The 25,430-nt window shown below is 44.9% G+C and overlaps 1 protein-coding gene across 1 annotated transcript in view; it reads left to right on the top strand.

The window, feature by feature from the left end:
- Positions 1 to 20,147: 20,147 nt before the first annotated feature.
- The window catches only part of MYH9 (myosin heavy chain 9), an 86,203-nt gene continuing 80,920 nt past the window's right edge, over positions 20,148 to 25,430 (top strand). The window contains exon 1 of the mRNA XM_086401338.1: positions 20,148 to 20,389. The gene's annotated coding sequence lies outside the window, so the exon portion shown is untranslated. The remainder of the gene's footprint in view (positions 20,390 to 25,430) is intronic.

The raw sequence follows: 25,430 nt of genomic DNA, 5'->3' as shown, positions 1-25,430 counted from the left end.
TCAATAAAGCAGAAATAGATGTTTTTCTGGAACTCTCTTGCTTTTTTGATGATCCAACGCATGTTGGCAATTTGATCTCTGGTTCCTCTGCCTTTTCTAAAACCAGCTTGAACATCAGGAAGTTCACGGTTCACGTACTGCTGAAGCCTGGCTTGGAGAATTTTGAGCGTTACTTTACTAGCGTGTGAGATGAGTGCAACTGTGTGGTAGTTTGAGCATTCTTTGGCATTGCCTTTCTTTGGGATTGGAATGAAAACTGACCTTTTCCAGTGCCGTGGCCACTGCTGAGTTTTCCAAATTTGCTGGCATATTGAGTGCAGCATTTTCACAGCATCATCTTTTAGGATTTGAAATAGCTCAACTGAAATTCCATCACCGCCACTAGCTTTGTTCGTAGTGATGCTTTCTAAGGCCCACTTGACTTCACATTCCAGGATATCTGGCTCTAGGTCAGTGATCACACCATCGTGATAATCTTGGTCGTGAAGATCTTTTTTGTACAGTTCTTCTGTGTATTCTTGCCACCTCTTCTTAATATCTTCTGCTTCTGTTAGGTCCATACCATTTCTTTATTGAGCCCATCTTTGTATGAAATGTTCCCTTGGTAACTCTAATTTTCTTGAAGAGATCTCTAGTCTTTTCCATTCTGTTGTTTTCCTCTATTTCTTTGCATTGATTGCTGAGGAAGGCTTTCTTATCTCTCCTTGCTATTCTTTGGAACTCTGCATTCAGATGTTTATATCTTTCTTTTCTCCTTTGCTTTTTGCTTCCTTTCTTTTCACAGCTATTTGTAAAGCCTCATCAGACAGCCATTTTACTTTTTTGCATTTCTTTTTCTTGGGGATGGTCTTGATTCCTGTCTCCTGTACAGTGTTACGAACCTCCGTCCATAGTTCATCAGGCACTCTGTCTATCAGATCTAGTACATTAAATCTATTTCTTACTTCTACTATATAGTCATATGGGATTTGATTTAGGTCATACCTGAATGGTCTAGTGGTTTTCTCCACTTTCTTCAAATTTGGTCTGAATTTGGCAATAAGGAATTCATGATCTGAACTGTCATAGTTCAGCTCCTGGTCTTGTTTTTTCTAACTGTATAGAGCTTCTCCATCTTTGGCTGCAAAGAATATAATCAATCTGATTTTGGTGTTGACCATCTGGTAATGTCCATGTGTAGAGTCTTCTCTTGTTTTGTTGGAAGAGGGTGTTTGCTATGACCAGTGAGTTCTCTTGGCAGAACTCTGTTAGCCAGTTAGTGCCCAGCAAATGGATATTAAACTAGACAATGGAGCAGGGGGAGAGAAGACAGTCACGAGCTCAGGAGAGAGTAGGAATAGCTTCTTACATTCTCCAGGAGAGGTGAACTCGGCCGCTACCCAGGTGACTGAGCTGTAACCAGTAGTACAACCTTTGGAAGCCACACCCAGCAAGTTAAGCTTCTCTAGGAAGGCAGCTTAGAATTGCAGAAAAAAGAGCCTGATTCTGAGTTCAATCCTGATTTTGGCTCTTGTCTGTGAGACCTTAGGAACCATTTAATCTCCTTAAGCCTCATTTTCTATCCTATCAGTAAAGTGATAACATCCATCTTGCTGATGTATTATAAGGACCATTTCTTCCTTCCTAATCCATAAACTAGGTCCTGTGTTAAACTGTTCACATACCTTATCTCATTTACTACTCACAACAACATTTTGAGGTGTGCCAGGTGGCTTACAGAGGTTCAGTAATTTGCCAGAATCTGCAGCATACATAGAATTCCACAAATGTGTCATGAAGTCAATGTCATGACTAGTATTTTCAAAAATGAAAAAGATTGGAAGATATTAGCGTATTGGGGGGACACTTGTTTCATTTATCTGAGGCTGTTTGTATTATAAAATATATTTCTTATAGTGGGCTGAGGGTAAAAAATAAAAACTCAACCTTGTGCAAATCATCGGCTTCTGAACTGTAGGATTTGCTCCATGCAGGGTTGCTATGGGAATGTAATGAGTTACGCAGCACACCTGAAACTGCTCAGGGACCCTGGATCCTAGGAACTCCGTGGTGGATAGATGCTGACAACAGCACTGCAGGAGTCACAGGATTCACAGTTCTTTATACACACGTGTGTGTGTATTTATATGTTTTTTCCTATGTATTGGTTGCACTGGGTCTCCATTATTGTGCATGGGCTTTTCCAGTTGCAGTAAGTGGGGACTAGTCTTTGTTGTGAGTGCGGGCTTCTCTTATTTTGGTGGCTTCTCTCATTGCAGAGCACAGGCTCTAGGCGCATGGGCTTCAGTAGTTGTGGCCCCCGGGCTGTAGTTGCTCTGTGGCCTGTGGAAGCTGCCTGGACCAGGGATCAAACCCATGTCCCCTGCCTTGACAGGCAGATTCTTATCCACCAGAGAAGTCCTGGATTCCTAGTTCTTATTACAGCTTCATGATGGTGATGATGATGAAGGTCCTAGAAGGCCATACCCAGTCTGGTCCCTCTGCTGGGGACTCTCAGGCCAGCCTCTAACCACTGTCCCCATCTCCAGACTAAAAAGCAATATAAGTGAAAATTATTTTTACAGAAAAAACTGCTCATAGATGTTTACTGCAGCTTTATTCATAATTTCTAAAACTTGGAAGCAATCATGATGTCCTTCAACAGGTGAACAGATAAATAAACTGCTACCTCCAGACTATGGAATATTATTCAGTGCCAGAATGAAATGAGCTCTCAAGCCATGGGAAGACATGGAGGAATCTTAAATGCATTATTACTAAGTAAAAGAAGCCAATCTGAAAAGGCTAAATTCTGTATGATTCCAGCTATATAACATTCTGGAAAAGGCAAAACTATGGAGACAGTAAAAAGATCAGTGGTTGCTGAGACCTGGGTGAAATAGGGGGAGAGAGGGATGAATTGGTGGAGCACAAGGGAGTTTTCGGGCAGTGACAAAACTGCATGATACTATAATGAAGGATACGTGTCATTACACATTTGTACAAACCCACAGAATGTACAACAGCAAGAGCGAACCCCGAGTGTTCAAGAGTGAAGTATGGATTTTGGGTGATTAAAGGTATCAGTGTGGGTTCATCAGTTGTAACCAATGTCCCACTAATAGGGTTCAAGTCACCAATTCCTCTGTGTGTGTATGTGTGTTTCCCCACATCAATAAGCACTGCCTTGGATACCAGCTGGGTACCCTACAATTCAACCAAATTCTGGCACTATCTACCTGGAGATAGCGTCAGATCCCACAGGTTAAGGGTTCCGTCTTACACAACTAACTCCTTCCCTCACTCTGGATGCCAATCACAACTCCAGGTTGCTGCCTGTGCTTCTGACCAATTAGCTATAGACTGGAGGTTCCAATGACTCCCTCCTTAGGTTCCATTGATTTCAAACTCAGGAAACCCATTTACTCACTAGATCACTGATTTGTTATAAAAGGATGTAAGTCAGGAACAGCCAGATGGAAGAGATGCATAGGGCTGGATGTGGGGAAGGGAGTGTCATTCCCATGCTTTCTCTGAGCACATCACCCTCCACATGTTTCCCAACCTGGAAGCTCTCTGAACCCTGTTCTTTAGGGTTTTTATGGAGGCTTCCTTGCAGAAGCCTGCTTGATTAACTCACTGGCCTGGTTCCACCTCTAGTCCCTCTCCCTCCCCTCTAATTGCAAGGTTCACTCCACTCACAACTGGTCCCATCCTTTTACGATCTTTGATCTTTACTTGTGGCACATGGGTTCTACCTCCCTGACCAGCAGTCAAACCCAGGCCCTTTGCATTGGGAGCGTGGAGTCTTAGCCACTGGAACACCAGGGAAGTTCCAACCAGTCCCATCCTTAAGTGGAATCCAAAAGTCATGACAAAACTTTTCTGCTCTGTTAGGAAATTCCAAAGGTTTTAAGAGCTGTGAGCCAGGAGCTGTGGATGAAGGCCAAATATATACATGAAAAGTATATTTTGATTATCTGAATGACCAAAGTCATATTTCTTATAAACTAAAGTATCTCAATAAGTCTCATGGGGGATGTCGATAATGGGGAGGCTCTGCATATATGGGGGCAAAGGGTATATGGGAAATCTCTGTAGCTTCCCCTTGGCTTTTCTATGAACTTGCTGCTGCTGCTGCTGCTAAGTCGCTTCAGTCGTGTCGGACTCTGTGCGACCCCATGGACGGCAGCCCACCAGGCTCCCTCGTCCCTGGGATTCTCCAGGCAAGAACACTGGAGTGGGTTGCCATTTCCTTCTCCAATGCATGAAAGTGAAAAGTGAAAGTGAAGTCGCTCAGTCGTGTCCAGCTCTTAGTGACCCCATGGACTGCAGCCTACCAGGCTCCACCGTCCATGGGATTTTCCAGGCAAGAGTACTGGAGTGGGGTGCCATTGCCTTCTCCGTCTATGAACTTAGTGATGCTCTAAAAAATAAAATCAATTTTTAAAATAGGGGCAGGTGAAGGGTTACTAAGAACTAGGACCCTAGAGTCAGATGTCCTGGGCTGGAAGCCTGACTCCATCACTTGTTAGCTCTGTGATACTGAGCAAGTCATTCAGTCTCTCTGTTCTTCAGTGGCCTCATTTGTAATGTGGGGAATCTAAAGAGACCCACCTCAGAGGGCTCTTGAGAGCATCATGTGAGGGAATATACAAAATGTTCTCAGAAAATGTCTGGGACGTATAAACATCAGTGGTTATTGTCTTCCTAAAGGCCATGGGACGCTTATGGACTGTAAGCAGAGGAGGAATTTCCAGCCCCCTGGAGGCCACCTTAAATCCAGACACTGCCATCTGCCCCCTGCACGGGTGCTTCTAGTAGCTCAAACCTTTGCCCTCTGTTTACAGGGAGACACCAGCTGTGACCCTCCACTGCATGGTCCTTTGCTGGCACCTCCCTATCTTACCCAAGCACTTTGTGGTTTTTTTCTCCATTTCCTTTGGTTAAATGTCTTTGAGGTGCAGGGGCTTCTCTTGGGCAAGAGCAGTGCTTCCTCAATCACTCTTCTCTGCTTGCCAGGGTCTTTAGACACTGATGCCCCTCCACTCCGGAGAAGGCAATGGCACCCCACTCCAGTACTCTTGCCTGGAAAATCCCCTGTACGGAGGAGCCTGGTAGGCTGCAGTCCATGCGGTCGCTAAGAGTCGGACACGACTGAGTGACTTCACTTTCACTTTTCACTTTCATGCATTGGAGAGAGAAATGGCAACCCACTCCAGTGTTCTTGCCTGGAGAATCCCAGGGATGGGGGAGCCTGGTGGGCTGCTGTCTATGGGGTCGAACAGAGTCGGACACGACTGAAGCAACTTAGCAGCAGCAGCCCCTCCACTACTTCAAACCCTCTCTTATCTCTAGAATCTTGCAAGTCACTGTCTCTCCAGTTTGGCCAAGAGAACCATGTCCACAGTTAGGCCTTTTGCATTTGTAAAGCGCTTTCTCACACATTTTTATCAGATGAGCCACATAAAGTCTTGTTAGATAAATGGGAGATGGAAACCCCAGCCCCCAGCATAGTCAAGGGACTAGTTTAAGATCACACAGTGAGGCGGTGGCAGACCAGTTCAGCCCTCTTTCTAAGTAACAGTAAAACACCAAGATTCACGTGTGTGGCACCTGTGGTGTGCCAGGCACTCCGACAAGTTTTTACCTGCATAATCTCATTTAATTCTCCCCAGTGCTTCTCAGATTTTACCATGTATCTGAATCCCGTAGGTGGGATGCAGATTCTGATCCAGCAGGTCGGGGTGAGACCTGAACTTCTGCATTTCTAATAAATTCCCAGGGGATACTGAAGCTGCTGGTTTCAGTAGACTTACACTTTGAGTAGCTAGAGTCCTCTCAGCATCCTCGGAGCTAGGGATCATCCCCCTCATCCTTTTAGGTGAGTGAATGTTGGCTCCAGGTGGTTAAGAGACAGCTGTAGACCACCCAGTTAGCAGGTGATGGAGCTGAGATTCAAACCCAGGCGTTCAGGTGCCAGATCCAGGATGCCGGCCTTTATATCCCAGCTGCTTCACCCTGTAGGTCAAATCATTGGCTCCAAATCGCTGACATCCTATGATGTCACCTGACTCCATCACTACCTGGCTGGGCTGGACAGCTGCCATGGCTTTTTCATCTTGGACTTTACAGTACGTGGCCTGACCTCCCAGCAAGGGATCTGTCATGACTGTAAAGTCCTTTGTCACACAGAGAAGGCTCAATGTTAAGAGTGCACCTTTGAAGGGAAGAGAGGTTCAGAGATACCCTCACACCAAGTCAAACAGGCCATGCTTGGCAGTGGGTACTATCCTGGGCCCAGGGAGCAGAGGCCATGCTCTGCACAGCATGGGTGTGGGACCAGGGCACTTTCAAATACCTGTTTCCATGAAACTTGGAAAAGGCAGAGACCATTTTTTTTCCTCTTTTTATAATGACTTTATAGATATATAATTCACATACCATAAAATTCACCCTTTTAAAGTGTACAGTTCAGTGGTTTTTAGTGTAGGCACAGTGTTGGGCAACCACCAGCAATTCCAGAACATTTTCGTCATCCCCAAAGAAACCCCGTACCCATGAGCAGTCACGCCCCTTTCCCTCCTCCCCTCACCCCCTGGCAACCACTAATCTACTTTCCCACTCCATAGATTTGCCTATTCTGGACATTTCATAGAAATGGAATCATACAATATGTAACCTTTTGTGTCTGGCTTCTTTCACATAGCATTAGGTTTCCAGGGTTCCTCCATGTGGTACCATGTATCAGAACTTCATTTGTTTCTATTGTCAAATAACAGGCCATTATACAGAATGCCACATTTTGCTTATCTGTTGATCAGTTCATGGGCATTTGAATTGCTTCCTTTTCTTGGCTATTATGTATCATGCTGCTATGAACATGCATGCACATTTCCTGTACACATTTTTGTGTACAGTTGTTTCATTTCTCTTGGGTGGATGCTTAGTGGTGGAATTTCTAGGTCAGCTGGTAACTCCATGATTAGTACTTTGAGGCACTTGCCACCTTGTTTTCCAAAGTGGCTGCACCATTTTACAGTCCCACCAGGGAGGCATCAGGGTACCAATTTCTCCAATATTTACATTTACTTATTTCCTTGTAAAGCTTCTCAGTGGAAACTGAGACTCACTTGGGCAAGGCAGTGTGGAATCAACACCCGGCAGCTGTGCTGTGCTGACGCAGGTTTGCCCTTGGAAACAAGCAGGCTTGGCCTTGAAGGCTGGTCTTCCTACCGAGCTGTGTGGTTTTGGAAGTCTCTTAACCTCTCTGAGCTGTTTTTCTCTCTTGAGACCAGAAGTGAGATCTAATAGTAGAGATTACAGGCAAGAGTTGGTGAAGCTATGGGCAACCTTATGCTTTATTTACTTATTTATTTTTTAATGTGATGCATATTTTATTTTTTAATTGAGGTATAGTTGATTCATGTTGAAATTTGTCTTGTTTTATTTTTATTTTTATATTATCCACTTCCAAAGGCCTGATTCTAAATTCACACTTGCTGCAAGAGGGTGGTAAAAGCAGCACATTGCAAGGCAAATAGGTGTAGATTTAAATCTCTGCTTTGTCTCTTATTGTCTATGAGGCCTTGGGCTTATAAACTCTACCTTTCTGAGTCCCCACTTCCTCTGTGAAAAGGAGATAAGACACCATATCTGAGGGTTGTTGTCAGGATAAATGTCTTATGGTCAGCATTCAATAGATGATAGACACAATTTTTTTTTTTAATTAAGTAATTCATTTTTTATTAGCTATGCCACATGACTTGCACAATCTTAGTTCCTTGACCAGGGATTGAAACTGGGCCCTCAGCAGTGAAAGTGCCGAGTCCTAACCACTGAACTGCCCAGAATTCCCAATAGGCACCATTATTAAAACAGGGAAGACTGGGACTTCCCTGGTGGCGCAGTGGATAAGAATCCACCTGCTGAGGCAGGGGACACAGGTTCAATCCCTGGTCCAAGAAGAACCCCCATGCCGTAGAGCAACCAAGCCCATGTGCCACAATTACTGGGCCCACACTCTAGAACCCTCAAGTTGCAACTATGGAACCTGTTGCTGCAATTACTGAAGCTCGAATGCCCTGCTCCACAAGAGAAGCCACAGCAATGAGAAGCCCAAACACAGCAATGAAAAGTAGCCCCCTCTCACTGCAACTAGAGAAATCCCTTGTGCAGCAAAGAAGACCCAGAGCAGCCAAAAAAGAAAAAAACAAAGGAAGACCCATTCATTCCACCAACACTGACCCAGATCCTAATAAGCGTCAGCTGCTGTGACACTAAGGTGATTTTCAGATCTGTGCTCCCAGGTTTGGAGGAGCAGACAAATAAAGAATTGTGTGACAATGTGACTAGTGTTATCAAGAGGTGTGTTAATGTTCTCTGTGGTTAGAGAGGAAGGGGTACGGCAGGCAGAAGGAAGTGGCCACAGGAAGATCTGGGTGGCACTGGAGCAGGTGGGGGAGGCCTCTTTCTGCAGAGTGGATGGTGGGGTCATGTCCTCCTAAAACTCCATCTCCTCTGGGCTACCCCGCCCCCACACCCAGGACCCAGAAGCAGCCCATCTACACAGAGGCTGGAAGGACGGCAAACCTTTGGCTTATAAATCCAGATCAGATACAGACTTAATGCCCTCTCTGAGCACACATCCAAACCTCTGTATCCAAGGCACAGTAGCCTGGGGCATTGTGGACACCATGAGGAGCAGAGTCATTAATATAAAGGGAAAAGGGGCTTGTGACAGAAAATGGACTGAGGAGGGAGGCAGAACAGCACAGAGAAAAGGGCTTCAGATTATAACTGTGCCTTTTAATAGCCTGTGATATCTGGCAAGTCATACCTGCTCATTCTAGCCTCAGCTTGCATGCTCAGTCGTATCCGACTCTTTGCGACCCCATGGACTATAGCCCACCAGGCTCCTCTGTCCGTGGAAATTTCCAAGCAAGAATACTGGAGTGGGTTGCCACTTCCTACCCCAGGGGATCTTCCCAATCCAGTGATTGAACTCGAGTCTCTTGTGTTTCCTGCATTGGCAGGTGGACCCTTTACCACTGAACCACCTGGGACAAACACAACCTTCCTCAAACAGTAAATGTCAAGATGAAGTGAGGTGGGATGAGAATGCAGTTGCAAAAGCTAAATGTTATAAACCTACAGGAAAGTTGATTATTGTCATCTGATGAGTGGATACATAGAATATGGTATATCCATACAAGGGGATGCTGTGCTGTGCTTAGTCAGCTATTGTGTCCAACTCTTTGCAACCCCATGGGCTGTAGCCCACCAGACTCCTCTGTCTATGGGGATTCTCCAGAGTATTGGAGTGGGTTGCCATGCCCTCCTCCAGGGGGTTCTTCCCAACCCAGGGATCGAACCCAGGTCTCCCGCCTTGCAGGTGGATTCTTTACCATCTGAGCTACCAGGGAAGCCTATACAAGGGATGATCACTCAGCAATAGAAGGAATGAAGTACTAATACAAGCACCACATAAATGGACCTGGAATACTCATGCTTGGTGAAAGAAACCAGATGAAGAGGACTGCATATTATATATTCTGTTTACATGAAATGTCCATAAAAGGCACATCTCTAGAGACAGGCAGTAGACTGGCGGTTGCCTCAGGCAGGAGGAGGAAGTTGGGGGTAAATGGGGAGTGGCTGCTAACAGATATGGGGTTTCTTTGGAGTGATAAAAATGTTCTCCAATTAAACAGTGTTGATGGTTGCATAACTCTGTGACTAGATTCAAAACCACTGAATTGTACACTTTACAGGGGTGAAAGGTATGCAAATTATATCTCAGGAAAGCTCTTAAGAAAAACAGAAAGCATAGTTATTTATTCTCTAGCACCCATCTGAGGAGGAGGGGAGGGAAAGTGCCAGAATGCAAGGAGATGCTGCTGCTGCTGCTAAGTCACTTCAGTCGTGTCCGACTCTGTGCGACCCCAGAGACGGCAGCCCACCAGGCTCCCCTGTCCCTGGGATTCTCCAGGCAAGAACACTGGAGTGGGTTGCCATTTCCTTCTCCAATGCATCAAAGTGAAAAGTGAAAGTGAAGTCGCTCAGTCATGTCCGACTCTTTGCGACCCCATGGACTGCAGCCTACCAGGCTCCTCCGTCCATGGGATTTTCCAGGCAAGGAGATGCTGAGGAGAAGGAAAGGAAGGCTGGGTGAGGAGGTTGTGAGGGTGAGGGAAGTGAGGAGTGAAGTCTCCTTGGAGTCAGGGGAAGAAAAGGATGGAGGAGTAAGGAGAGGCCTCTGGGTTGAGTCTGGTTGGCATTGAGAAGCTGGGAATGTGAGCAGAGTTGGGAGTCAGGCTTGAAGATAGGTTTGGCAAGAACCAAATCATTGGACAACTGAACAATAGGGAAACACACTGAGAATATTGGGTAATAAAACTGTAGGTGATTTACATGTTTTTTTTAGTGCTTGAATTTTTTTTCTAGGTTAAAAAAATGAGAATGTATTATTTTATATCTATATTTTAATTTCTAGCATATCTTTTATATTTAAATTTGATTTTTATTTAAATAGGTAATGTATTTATATGAGTATAAATTTAAGAGAGAGAAAGGGTTTTTTTCTTCAGTGAAAATTCTCCCACTCTTATTTCCCCATCACCCAGTTCTTCTAAGAATAGCCAGTGTTACTTACTTCTTGTATATCCTTCCAAAGATATTCTGTTTAGTCTAAGATGTATTATTTTAGCATAAAATATTATATGGGTTAAAAAAAAAAAAAGACTGAAGGGCACATGCAACAAAAGAAAAAAATAGGCAAATTGCACTTCATGAAAAAAAAATTTTGTGCATCAGAAAACAATATCAACAGGGTAAAATAATAACCCAGAGATTAGAGGGAAGTGAAGTGAAATGAAGTCGTTCAGTCGTGTCCGACTCTTTGCAACCCCATGGACTGGGATTTTCCAGGCAAAAGTGCTGGAGTGGATTGCCATTTCCTTCTCCAGGGGATCTTCCCCACCCAGGAATCGAACCCTGGTCTCCCGCATTGCAGGCAGATGCTTTACCATCTGAGCCACCAGGGAAGCCTTGCAAATCATACATCTGATAAGGGATTAATATCCAGAATATACAGAGAACTCCTGAAGTTCATCAACAAAAATTCCCAAACAATATGATTTGAAAATGGGCAAAGGAGTTGAATAGACATTTCTCCAAAGAAGACATACAAATGGCCGATACGTACATGAAAAGATTCTCGACACCACTAATCATCACAGAAATGCAAATCAAAACCACAATGAGACATCACTTTATATCCATTAAAATGGCTACTATCCCAAACCAAAAACTTTTCACCTATTTTCCTGTTGTATGTATCTTCTTTGTTAACAATATTTTTTATTATGATAAATAAACAGAAGAAAGGATGTGGACAAAACTGGAAACCTTGCGCACTGTTGGTAAGAAGGTGAAATATAGCTGCCGTGAAACAGTATGATGTTCCTAAAAAATTAAAAATAGAATTACCTTGTATGATCCAGTGATTATACTCTGAGCATATACTCCCCCAAACTGAAAACAGAAGAGATGTTTGTGCATCTATGTTCATAGGAGTATTAGACACAATAACTAAAATGTGGAAGCAACCCCAGTATTCAACAATGGATGAAAGAATAAGCAAAGTGTGGTATGTACATATAGGAGAATCTTATTCAGCATTAAGAAGGAAGTTCTGATGCATGCTACAACATGGATGAAAGTTGAGGACATTATGCTAAGTGAAAAAAAGACAAATGCTGTTTGAGTACACTTACATGTGAGAAGGACCTAAAGTAGTCAAACTCATAGAGACAGAAAGTGGCCCTGTGGTTTTCCAGGAGGTGAGTGGAGCAGGAAAGGAGGATGGGGGAGGTACTGTTTGTTGAGTGGCTATAGCGTTTCAGCTTTGCAAGATGAAAAGGATTTTGGAGCGGGATAGTGGTGATGGTTGCACAACAGTACATGGCCTTAATGCCAGTGAACCATACACTCAAGCATGATTAAGATGGCACATTTTATGTTATATATGTATTTTAACCACAATAAAAACAAACTGGAAAAAAAAAAAAAGAAAGACTGAACATCAGGAAAAGGCTGGGGTTGGAGATATGGATTTGAAAGTCATTCACATGAATATACTCCAGTATTTTTACCTGAAGAATTCCCTGGACAGAGGAGCCTGGCAAGCTACGGTCCATGAGGTCGCAAGAGTCAGGCATGATTTAGCAACTAAACCAGCACACGTGAATATAATATTTGAAAGTGGGGGAGTAGGTCAGAAGCCAGATCTAGGAGGGAGGAGAAGAAGGGAGAAGAGAGCTGAAAACACTGGGCACCTCTGTGTAGTACTATGTAGCACTTGGACTCTGAAGCTCCACCGACATTGGCTGAACTCTGGCCCCAGCACTGTGTGAACTTAGCAAGTCAACCTAAGTTCTCTGAGCCTCTGCGTCCTCATCTGTAAAATGGAGACAATATTCATCTCTAACCTCGTAGTGTCCTTGTGAGGATTAAATGAGATGATGTTTAACCAAAGCACTTGGCACCATGCCTGCCACATGGTAATCACTCAGTAAATGGGAGCCTCTGGCAGAGGTGCTATTAAAAATACTGAAGGATCAATATAAACCAGGTGCCAGCCAGTTGAAAGAAACACCACCTTCCACAAACAGTTATAGCCCAAACTGGTGCATTCCAGCTGCGTGTCCACCCTGGACTGGGAAGCAATCATGGAAGGGAGAACAGGGAAAGCAAACAGCCCTTCTCGGGAGTTTCTAGAAAGTCTGTGTTGGGAGGAAGGGATGTTGAGCAGATTCAAATGCCATCTAGGAAGGCAAGACCTCAGTGAGGCTTTGGGCTTGTGGACATCTGAAGAGCAGATTCAGAGGGTGAGTAAGAGCAAGGTGCGGTATCTGAGGGCCTGATGCAGATGCTGTGAGTTAAGGCTCACTTTCTGGATAAATCTCCTGATGAGATGTAGGGCAGAACGTGGTATACATCACTCATGAGAGTATTTTTTTTTAATTACAAAAATTTTTAATTTAAACTGAAATTTTTGTGGCTGTGTTGGGTCTTCCTTGTGGCTCACAGACTTTCTCTAGTTGTGGCCCGTGGGCTTCTCTTATTTTGGAACAAGGACTCTAGAGCATGTGGGCTCAGTAGCTGCGGCAGGAGGGTCTCTCTAATTATGGTGCATGGACTTAGTTGCCTGGAGGCATTGAAATCTTAGTTCCCTCACCAGGTTTGAACCCCTGTTCCCTGCATCGGAAGGTGGATTCTCAACCACTGGACTACCACGGAGGTCGCTAGAATATTTTCACTGCTCTAAAAACTCTCTGTGCTCTGCCTGTTTGGTCCTTCCCCTTCTACAACCCCTCAAAAACTACTCATCTTTTTTCTCCATAGTTTTGCCTTTTTTCAGAATGTCATATAGTTGGAATCATATTAACAGGCAGTTTTTTTCATATTGAGTCTTTCACTTAATAATATGTTTAAGCTTCCTCCATGTCTTTTCATATCTCCAGAGTTCATATTTTTTTAGCACTAATATTTCATTGTCAGGATGTGGAGCAGTTTATTCATCCATTTGCCTACAGAAGGACATCTTGTTGCTTCCAGGTTTGGGCAATTATGAATAAAGCAACTGGAAACATCTATGTGCAGGTTTGGAGGTGTACATGTTTTCAACTCCTCTGGATAAACACTGAGAAGAACTGCTGGATAATATGGTAAGAGTATGTTGAGTTTTGTTAGAAACCACAACACTGGCTTCCAAAGTGGCTTTGCATGCCCACCAGCAATCAATAAGAGTTCCAGTTGCTCCAGATCCTCACCTGCATTTGGTGTTATCAGTGTTCCAGATTCTGGCCATTCTAACAGGTGTGTAGTGGAGGCTCATTGTTTCCATTTGCTTTTTCTCATGATATATGATGGTGAACATCTTTTCATACACTTATTTGCCCTCTGTATATCATTTTCCTGTTAAGGTTTTTTTTGTCTTTTTTTTTTTTAATCATGTGGTTTGTTTTCTTCTTGTTGAGTTTTAAGAATTCTTTGAATATTTTGGATAGTAATCCTTTTTCTGGTTTGTTTTTAAGACAGTGAAATCCCCAAGTATGGTTACAGGCAGATGAGCTGCCAAGATGTTGAAAAGAAAAAGAATTAGCAGGAACATAAACTATGTATACACAATGACTTGAATTGTATTTTTTTAGTTATTTGTTATCAGTTGTTATTGTTAATATAAATAACATATACATGTTATTTATGTTATATGTTATCAGGGCTTCCCTGATAGCTCAGTTGGTAAAGAATCCACCTGCAATGCAGGAGACCCTGATTCGATTCCTGGGTCAGGAAAATCCACTGGAGAAAGGATAGGCTACCCACTCCTGTATTCTTGGGCTTCCCTTGTGTCTCAGCTGGTAAAGAATCCACCTGCAATGTGGGAGACCTGGGTTCGATCCCTGGGTTGGGAAGATCCCCTGGAGAAGGGAAAGGCTACCCACTCCAGTATTCTGGCCTGGAGAATTCCATGGACTGTAAGGTCTATGGAGTCACAAAGAGTTGGAGATGACTGAGTGCCTTTCACTTTCATGTTATTTGTAACTTTTAATTTTATATAGTCACAAACTTAAACAAAATAGGACAAAGGACTCCCATATACCTTTTATCCATCTTTGCCCATTGTTTATAGTTTGCTTCAGTTTTACTTTATTATCTTCCTTTTTTATTGAAATACAAATTTAGCATCAGTACAGCACAGAAGTCTTAAATGTACAAATCAATGAATTTTACATGTGGAGACCCAGTTGGAACCACCAACCAGACTGAGACACAGAACCTCCCAGTACTTCAGAAGTTTCCTTTGGTTCCTCTCCCATTCACTAACTCTCTTCAAAGAAAACCTCTATTCTGGCTTATTTTACTAGAATTTGATTTTGCCTGTTATAGAACTTCACAAAAATGGAATTATACAATATCTACTTGTGTGTGTGTGTCTAAACTCTCACTTAGCAGTATGTCTGTGAAAGTAATTCATTAAAAAAATAATAGCAGCTTAAGATATGTTATATACCATAAAGTTCATCCTTTTAAAGTAAACAATTCAGTTTTTTTTTTTATTTATTTTTAATTGGAGGATAATTGCTTTACAATACTGTGTTGGTCTCTGCCATACATCAACATGAATCAATCATAGGTATACACATGTCCCCTCCCTCTTGAACCTCCCTCCCACCTTCCACCCTATCCCACATCTCTGGTTTGTCACAGAGCACCTGACTGAGCTCCCTGCATCATACAGCAAATTTCCACTGGCTATCCATTTTACATATGGTAATGTACATGTTTCCATGTTACTGTCTCAATTTGTCTAATTTCTCGATTTAGTGTATCAGAGAGTTGTGCAACCACTCCCACTATCTTATTTCAGAATATTTTCATTGTCTCAAAAAAAAAAAAAAAAACCTCATCATACCCATTAGCAGTAAATTCCTATTGTTTCCTTTCCCCAACCTGTGGCAACCATTAATCTATCTTCTATCTCCAAAGATTTGCCTATTCTAGACATTTCATACACATGAAATTATATACTACGTTGTCTTTTGTGACTGGCTTCTTTTACTTAGCATAATGTTGTTAAGGTTTGTCTATCTTGTAGCACGTGTTAGTGTGTTCCTTTTTGTTGCTGAGTAATATGCCATTGTCGGCATATACCACAGTTCTGTTCATCCACTTATCAGTTCATGGATATCCGAGTCACTGTATCTTTTCACACATAATACTAATTTCTTCCTTTTTATTTCTGTATAGTAGTCCATTGTATGAACATTCTCAGTTTATCCACTGTACTGTTGGTGGGCTTTTCTATTCCTGGTTCTTGGCCATGTTAAGCTGCTATGAATATTTTTGTACATGTCTTTGTCAGGTGTGAGCACTCACTGCTGTTGGGTATGTAGTTAAGAGTGGAATTGTGGATCACAGGTTATATAAGTACAGTGTGTTAGTCGCTCAGTCGGGTCTGACTTTTCATGATCCCATAGAGTGTAGTCCACAAGGTTCCTCTGTCCATGGAATTCTCCAGGAAAGAATACTGGAATGGGTTGCCATTCCCTTCTCCAGGGGGATCTTTCCAACCCAGGGATCGAACCTGGGTCTCCTGCATTGCAGGCAGATTCTTTACCATCTGAGCCACCAGGTAAACCCCTATACAAGTATATTCAATTTTAGAACATACAGCCAGACACTTTCCCAAAGTGGTTATAGAAACTTACATCCCCATCAGCAATTTATGAGAGATTCAGGAAGTCCCATCTTCCCCAACACATGTTATGTTAATTTCAGCCATTCTAGCTGGAGTGGTGCTAACTCATCGTGGTTTCAACTTGCATTTTGTGATAACTAATGAGGGTTAGCACCTTTTCAATTTGCTTCCGGGCTAGTTATCCTTTCTTATGTAGTACTCATTCAAGTCTGCCCATTAAAACAGAAAAAAAAAGTTGGGTTGACTGTCTTTTTCTTAACATAGATGTTCTTGATAAATTCTGGATAACACCCTTGCTTTGTATATATGTATTGTAAATATTTTCTCCCAGTCTATGGTCTGATTTTTCACTCTCTTAAATACATCTTTTAATGGATGAAAGTTCTTTATTTTAACAAAGTTCAATTTAACAATCTTTTCCTATCATTTATACTTTTTGTGTCTTAAAATTTTTTTGGCCTACTTCAAAGTCATGAAGAACTTTCTTTTAGAAGTTTCACTGTTTAATCTTTACATTTAGGTCTCAGATTCATCCTAAGCTATTCCTCTCAATGGTATAAGAGAAGGAGAAAAAAAATCTATTTCAATGTGCAGATAGGCAGTTGATCTAGCACCATTTATTAAAAAGACCATCTTTGGGACTGCCCTGGTGGTCCAGTGGTTGAAACTCTGTGCTTCCAATCCTGAGGGTGTGGGTTCTATTTCTGGTTGGAGAACTAAGATTTCACATGCTGTGTAAGGTGGCAAAAAAAAAAAAAAAAAAAGAATAAATAAAATGAAAAAAAGACCATCTTTTCCCCTTATTTACAGTGGCAACTTTGTAATAAATCAGATGACCATATACATGTTGATCTGCCAATTTTATTTTACATATGTATGTGTAGAAAGATTTGAAGGAAATAAGATTTGTTAATAGGTGCTATAGTGAGTTTGTAAGGTTGTAGATACTTTTGATTTATTTTTTAATATTTTCTCTACCAACCATGGGCTGGCTTCCTGGGTGGTGCTAGTGGTAATGAACCTGCCTGTCATTGCAGGAGATGTAAGAGACGTGCGTTCAGTCCCTGAGTTGGGAAGATCCCCTGGAGGAAGAAATGGCAATCCACTCCAGTATTCTTGTCTGGGAAATCCCATGGACAGAGGAGCCTGGCAGGTTACAGTCCTTACATAGGGTCGCAAAGAGTTGGACACAACTGAAGCAACTTAGCATGCATGTACACCAACCATAATACTATTTTAATACTCAGATAAAATAGATAAAATATTTTTCTAAAATACCACTAGGGTGTAGGTTCTAGGAGACAGAGGAAGGGTTAGGTTGGACAGTAAGCAGGAGGGCTTGCTGAAGTAGGAAGGCATACAAGCTAGTAGATAATGAGGAGAGAATTCAGAGCTCAGCTGACAGGCCTTCCATCTTCTTAGGGACCTCAGTTTTCTGGAGAAGGTGGTGTAGGAGGTTGAAGGTGAGGAAAATAGATATGATCATCATCGATAATGCTCTGTTGTTAAGTACACATTGCTTAGCAGTTTATAAAACACTTACAGGCCCACTTCTCCTGTGTTCTCCCCAACAGTCCTGCAGGCAAGGCCCTGTGATTACACCCATTTTATGGGTAAGGAAATGGATGTTCTCTGAGTCTTGTTCAAGCATCCATTAAAGACCATTTTATGTCAAGCCTTGTGTCAGTTCTGGGTCCACAGAGACATTTAGGGCATATTTCCTATCCGCTCTCAGGCAGCTCCTAGCTCAGGCAGAGGAAACAGTAAGTATATGGACAATTAAAAGCTAACGTATTAGTGCTCAACAGAATATTACTCAGCTTTAAATGCATTTGAGTCAGTTCTAATGAGGTGGATGAACCCCTAGTCTATTATACAGAGTGAAGTAAGTCAGAAAGAGAAAGACAAATACTGTGTATTAACACACATATATGGAATCTAAAAAGATGGTACTGACGATCCTATTTACAGGGCAGCAAAGGAGACACAGGTGTAAAGAACAGACTTTTGGACTCAGTGGGAGAAAGAGAGGGTGGGATGATCTGAGAGAACAGCATTGAAACATATACATTACCTTTTATGTAAAATAGATAACCAGTGTGAGTCTGATGCTTGAAGCAGGGCACCCAAAGCCGGTGCTCTGGAACAACCTAGAGGGATAGAGTAGACAGAGAGGTGGGAGGGGGGTTCAGGAAGGAGGGGACACATGTATGCCTATGACGAATTCACACTGATGTATGGCAAAAACCATCACAATATTGTAAAGTAATCCAATTAAAATAAATAAAGTAAAAAATATTTTTAAAAATCTAGTGTGTTAGTGCTATGAGAGATAAATGCAAGATGATGTTGGGGTGGGTCTCTCCCAGTTTTAGAAAAATTATGCAAGTTATATATGCTGCAAAGAAGAACTATTAAACTCATCTTGGTGTGCTTTTCCAATGATTACTTTATGATTAATTATCAGAAAAATTGATCAACTTACTTTCTCACCTGTAATCTCTAAACCTGGCTGACGGTGGACATTTTTATTCTTTTTTAAAAAACTTCATAGGTGAAAAATGGCATTCCATGTAGTTTTGTTTGCATTTCAGATGACTGGACATTTTTATTTCTTCTTTTTAACTAGACAGTTCCTTTTTGGACCACTTTTATTTTAAAGCATTTGGGGTTTACCTTATGGATGCATATTGTTGATATTCACATATTGTTGATAATTCTTTGTCACAGAGTTGCAAAATCTTTTTTCCAGTTTTGTCTTGCCTATAGATCATACTTTTTTTGAAGCTCATTTGGAAGACTAGTTTAGTCATAGTAGGAAGAACATTCCAAAAGGAAAGAGTAATGAGAAATTTTCCCTCTTTAGATATAAAATGTATTGTAGAGCTACCATCCTTAAAGTATTGTGGAACTGGCACAGGAACACACAGAAAGACGAATGGATACAACTCAGAAACAGATTCAAGAATATATGAGTTGGTAGGTGATGATGGTGTGTGGACAGTTGGCTATTAGAAAAATTATATTCGATTTCTTTCCCACTCCAAAATTAAAATGAATTCCAGATGGGTTAAAAATGTAACAAAATCTTTTAAAAATTTAAAAAAAAAATCTGTAATCCTCTTGTTGTGGGCAGTAATACACACACAGATACACACACACAGTGCGCTTTGCCAGCCTGAAGAACCCCAAGAAAACATTTTGCAAAAAATATCTGAAAGGAAATGTGCGAGTTAACCACGTGGAGGTAAAGAGAGGCTCGGAAGGGCACTCCAGGCTGAAGGAACCCACCGGAGCAGACGTCTGGAGGCTGAAAGACTGCAGCGTGCGCACTCCAAAGACAGGGTCAAAAATGGAACTCAGGGCGCCCACAAGGGATCCGGGGCTTGAGTCCCGGTCCGCCCCCACAGGCCATCTGCATTGTAAAATAGCACTTTTCCCATATATGGTACTTAATATCTGTTCTGGTATCAACAGAATGACATGGGTCAGAGAAAACAGCTCGCGGGGCGGAGTGTCAGCAGCCCGGACTTTCCCAGTCGGCTCCCGCCGGGCCTCGCCCGAAATCAGGCAATGCACCAAAATCCCTGCCGGGAGTCCGCCGAGACTCTACTCCTCCTGGTTGGATTCTCTCTGTGTCAATCCTTCTCCTGGAACCTGGCGGTTCGTTGCGCCCGCCCTAGGGGGCGGGGCTCCCGCCTAAGAAGAGCAGGGGGAAGGTGGAGGGGGTGGAGATGGGGGCGGATGGGGAGAACGTATTCCCACCCCTCTGGGCCTATAGGCTCCACCCACTGCCTTTCCACAGGTCAAGCTGTCTGTTCATCATGACCAGCAGCTGGTTGGAGTGGGTGAGACAGCTCGGGGTCGGGCTCGTCTCTTCAGGCTCCGCCCCGCAGCCGGCGCTGGGCTCGGAGTGGGCGCGCTCTGAGAGGGGCGGGGCGGCAGGGCGGCGAGGAGCAGCGCAGGGTGCGGTGAGGCGCGCAGATCCTAGCTGTTCCTGGGCAGGGCACTGAAGGCTGAGCGAGGCTGACCTGCTGCAGCTCCCGCCTCGCGCGCTCGCCCCACCCCGCCGTCGCCCGAATAGCTGGAGGAAGCCCTCTCGGGAGAAGCAGCGCCTGTTCCCCGGGGCAGATCCAGGTTCAGGTGAGCGAGCTCCACCGGCGGGTCCCGCCCCGAGCGGGCGAGCGGGGGTGGCGGGTACCGGACGCGCGGAGTCTGGGTGAGCTGGGCGATGAGTGGTTCTCGGCCTCCGCGCGGCCGGCGACCAGGCATGGGCGGGGGAGAGCGGGCTGGGCACCCTTCACAGAGGGGCCCCGGGACTCCCGCGCGGATGCTCGGTGAAGACGCCGACGGAAGCGAGACCTGGGAGCCGAGGAAGGCTTGGGGCCGGGCACTTCCCGGAAACCCTCCATACCCACTCCCTGCCCTCCCGCCGGCACACTCCGCAGCCCGGGCACCCGGGAGCCTCGACCTCCCCCTGCTGCCGGGGCACGCGCCCCGCCTTCGCCTCGCCCAGTGCCCAAGTTGGGCAAACTTTTTAACCCCTTCTGGGCAGCCTCTGTCCCTTGGACCCAGCCGCTTGGGCGAGGTTCAGATGGGGGGCTCGGGGCGGCGGCTCCTTGGGAAGTTTCCGGGCGTTTTCGAAACGGAGGTAGCGGGCACCAGGGACCGTTTGGCAGCTGTCAGGGCGTCCTCCTGAGTCAGAATCGGACAGTCCTGCAGCAGACATTGCTCTTGGCCCGGTTTCCGCCCTCGGCTCCCGACTTCCTCATTCGCCCGGGTGCGATCGGCTGGGCGGAGGAGGGGGACCGGGAGAGGTGCGGCTGGGTGCTTGGGAAAGGGGACCCGGCGGGGATCCCGGCTTGAGGCAGGAAAGACTCTCCCCTCCCTCACAGATCCGAATCCTTTGACTTTTGGCCTCTGCTTCCTGGGAGTGGAAGGCCGGGTAAGGCCCGCACCAATCTCCGCGACCCCTGCGCGCACCTGATTCCAGCGCACCTGCGGACCGCCCCGGCAGGGTGGGGGCGGGGAGAGCTGGGCTCTGCTCCTAGAGGATCCAGCCTGGGCTATTGCATCGTGCCCTTTTGGGCCAGATCCAGGGTTTTCTACTTACCCCGCCACCCCACCCCCACAAATGTCTCTGTTCAGGATCCTGATCTCCTGCTGTCCGGGGCCACGCCCAGGGCAGGACTGCACCCCCCCACCCTCCTACGCCTCCCCACCACCCCCCACCGCGCCCCCAAGAGCCCAAGTGTCTCAGAAACGGAGTGTCTTCCTGGACCAGGTTGCAGATTGTCTTGAGGTGGGGGCAGGGTGAGCGCCCGGGCTGCTATCTGTGGCCCCACCCAGCCGGTGTGGGGAAAAGGTTCCCGGGAAGTCCCAGGTCCTAGGCACTGGCGGATCTCTCTCCGCTGGGCAGTTGAGGGACCCAGCCACTTCTGGGTTCACTGCACCCTTTCCTGGGCTTAACAGGATTGCAAAGTAACTGTTGAGTAACTGTTGAACGGGAAGAACCTGAGCGCCTTACTGCAACACTGTGGCCATTTCTGAGTGCTGTCTGAGCCTGTAACCTCACCGGGTGGTTTATTCCCTTTATGGTAAGGAGGGAGGCTGGTTTAAGGCCTATTTAGACAGTCACTTGATTAATATTAGTCAATTTATATACAAGGCTGCTGGGAGTCGGGGGAGGGTACACAGATGTGTAATTGAGCAAATATTTAACTGGCTCCTCTGTGCCAGAGATTCTGCCAGGTGGTGGGGGGTGTGAGGTTGAGTAAGACCTGGCCTGTGCCCAAGGGCATTTAGGGGAGAGCCAAGACAAATCCGTAGATGACTCTAAGGTGAAGCGAAGATGACAGAGACCCTAGAAGGGTGCTGTGAGTCATGGGATTGGGAGAAGGGAGCCAGCCCTCCCTTCTCCTCTGGCCTATGGGAGTTTACAGTCCTCAGGGGGAAATAGTGGCCCAATGACTGAGATACAGAAGCTGCCTGTGATGAGTGTCTCAAACAGGCCTCAGACAAAGGACTCGAGGAATTCTGAGAGGGGCCACTTCTGTCTGGGATGAGAAAGGAAGCTGCTCGAGGAAGGAGGACATGGCAGGTTTGCCAAACCGAGGCAAGCATTCAGTGTTGGAAAGTGAGGACTCATTTATGATAATTGAGGTGTAATTAAAAACGTCAAGAGATTGCTCAGTGTAATTTGAGAGCCGCTGTGCCCCCCAGATGGCTGCAGGGTGACACTAAAAAAGCTCTGTTCTTCAGATTCAGCAAGTCCTGGCAGTGCCCATGGCAGATCCAGGTGCTTGGATTGGCAGGCAGTGTTTGGGGAAGGGCAACCCCCAGAGGTGCGTTCTGTGGGGCTCCTTGTCTGAAGGGCAGGTGAGGGTAGAGGAAAAGAGAGGGGCAGGGCTTTCTGACATTTATTTTTTATTTTTAAACTTTTAACCTAAGGGGTTGGAGATGGGACAACTTCCCTCTCACTGGATGAAGGATGCATGTTAATCACAGCCTTCCTCTTGCCCGTTCTTGCTCCAGAAAAAAACAAAACACGGATCTGTTAGCTTTTTAAAAGGAGAAAAGCACACTTAAAAATTGCTGCATTGTTGTGTCGCCTGGTGGAGGGTATTGCTAGAAGCCAGGCTAACTGTGCTTTCTTCACTTCCTCTTCTAGCTAATCCTTCCATAAAGTACTTAAGACAGCCCTTACCAGCTTGACATCTTTATTTCAAAAGGAGAGGAGGGGTTGGCTGTTGTTCTCCTCTGAGCCTGGCCCTACCCTTCTCTTGGTGGGGGGGTGGGGAGGGGGGTGGAGAGAAACCCCAGGCAAAGGAAAAAAAGAAAAAACAAAAATCCAGGCCTTGACAGCTTCCTCCCAAGCATCATGTTCCAAAAATATTTAGAATAACAAAATCTGTGTGTCGTCTTAATTAAACAAACGTCCTAATTTGCTGAGCATAAAACAGCATCTCTGCCCACAGGGGCAGGAAGTACATTTTCCCTTTGTGCAGCCCCAGAGAGTCACTGCCTCTCGGCTTTAACCCTTGGTGTGCTGAGCCCCTGGGCTTAAGCCCTCCTGTGACAACGGAGTGGAACCCCGGCTGCCCCCTGGGAAGCAGTAGGCTTGTGACTTAATGGGATCTGGTTCTTCATTAGAGCTGGGAAGAGTGGAGTCCTGAGTTTTGGCACTAGACGGTGTTCAGATCCTGACCCTGCCACTTAGGACTGTAGGCAAGTCACTTAACCCCCCAAGCCTCAGTGTCCTTATCTGTAATACAGGAGTCATGATATCCATCCTACGGGGTTAGATGTGAGAACTAAAAGAAATTAAGTATGTAAAGGGCCTGATACATAGTGACTGTGTACATTTTTAAGAAAATATATGTGATCAGTCTTCATTCCCTGGGTTGTCAGGTAAGGAGACAGGATAGGAAGGGTGGATGGTTCTCCTGGCTCCTAGCTCAATGCTCTTTCTGCTTCTAAAAATGATGTTCTGTGTGTGTGTTTGTGTGTGTGTGTGTGTGTTTGCTCATGGACCACAAAGCCTGAGTGGTAAAAACACAGGTGGTTCTGGGGCCCATCTGCTGATGCTCTTGGATGCTCTTGGTGATGAGCTTGTGCTCATTAGCCTTGTTGCAGGGCCCCGGCTCAGGCAGAAGATACACAAACTCACTGCGTTTTAGTTCTCAGACACAGCTTCCGTGGTCTAGGGAGAGCTAAGGGGTGACATGGAGGTACACTGGACTTAGTGTCTGGAGGCCTGGCTTCTGGGTCTGGCCCTGGTTGGGGGTACATTTGATTTTGCTAGAAGGCGCGTACTGCTTCACAGAGACACCATGCCAGTTTATGTGTCTGCCAGTTATACCCAAGAGTGCTTGGGAAATTGAGACATGCAGGAATTTAAATTTCTCCATAATGCCCCAGTTTCTTAGGTGCCCTCATGCCCTACTGATGGGGTCTAAGTTGTAACAACTCTCTTTATAGAAGGTAGTTGGGCAATATCTGTCAAAGCATAGTCCTTCTGACTGATTTCTAGAAACTCACCAGCAGATAAACTCAAACATGCAAAAGGAAATGTCCAAGGATATTCTTTGTAGCATTGTCTAGAGAAAGACAGGAAATAAGCTAACTGCCCATTAAGAAGGTCAAATAAATCATGGTACAGCTGCACAGTGGGAATTCTTGAAGCCTTTAAAAAAATCGAGACTGACCTATAGGTACTGATTGGGCATGCTCTCCAAGAAATATTTTAAGTGAATAAAACTTGATACAAAGTGGGATACATATTGCTCCCTCCTGTGCGAATCATGGTATGATGCCTCCGCTCTGTGCATGGATAGCTACAGAAACCCAAGTAACAGTGGTTGCCTCTAGAAAGGGCCCAGGAAGCCAGAGCCTGGGGTGAGCTTGAGCATTGCTTTTTCCACTAAATGCCTTTTTACATGTGTTGACTACTTAAATAGTCAGAAATTGAAAATTTTGTTAGTTTTATTAACAACAAAAATATGTGGTTGGCTGGCCAGTCTTGGGGGTCTCTGTTTTTAAAATGCGTTGCTTGAGATCTCAGATTGCATACTGAGTGCCTGCCACGTGCAGGGGAAGAGGAAGGGTCTTAAAAATGGACTGAATTGCTCTGTGGTTGGAACATTTTGGGGCCTGCTTTCTTCTCCATGATGTCATATTATCACCAGAGTAACCCCTTTAAACAAATGTCTACTCTGATCCTTTCCCTTGGTTTCTGGAAAATGGTAGATGCTTTGATTGCCTTTTCTCTGCTGTATAAGAAAAGGAAGCCCGCGGGACGTGTCTGGAATGTATTCTAGGAAGCCCTTTTGCCAGTTTTCCCACAATCCCCCTGGCTCCACGCTGTCCACTTGTCCTTTCCTGGGGAGCCCATCCTGACCAGGAGGCCAGACCAGACCTTTATTCTCTTGGGTCTTCCTCATTTGTAAACTTGGGGTCATTGCAACCCACCCTATCTCCAGTTGTCCCTCAGAGATCTGGCCTATGGTTTTTATGTATTAATAACATTGGAAAAGCCCAAATTCTCGAGAAAATGTGATCAGAGGGGGGTTTTGAATTGGAGAGCCCCGCTAGCCTTCTCAAGGAGGACTGCCATAGCCTTGCACAGTGTGGGCCCCAGAGAAGACTCAGGCTCAGCTCACTCCTGAGCTGGCTCTTTTCTGTA

The sequence above is a fragment of the Bos grunniens genome, chromosome 5, assembly GCF_055505025.1.
Source record: "Bos grunniens cultivar Pamir isolate PY7600 chromosome 5, Bosgru_T2T1.0, whole genome shotgun sequence".
NCBI lineage: Eukaryota > Metazoa > Chordata > Mammalia > Artiodactyla > Bovidae > Bos > Bos grunniens.
This window is presented reverse-complemented; position numbering and strand designations above follow the sequence as displayed.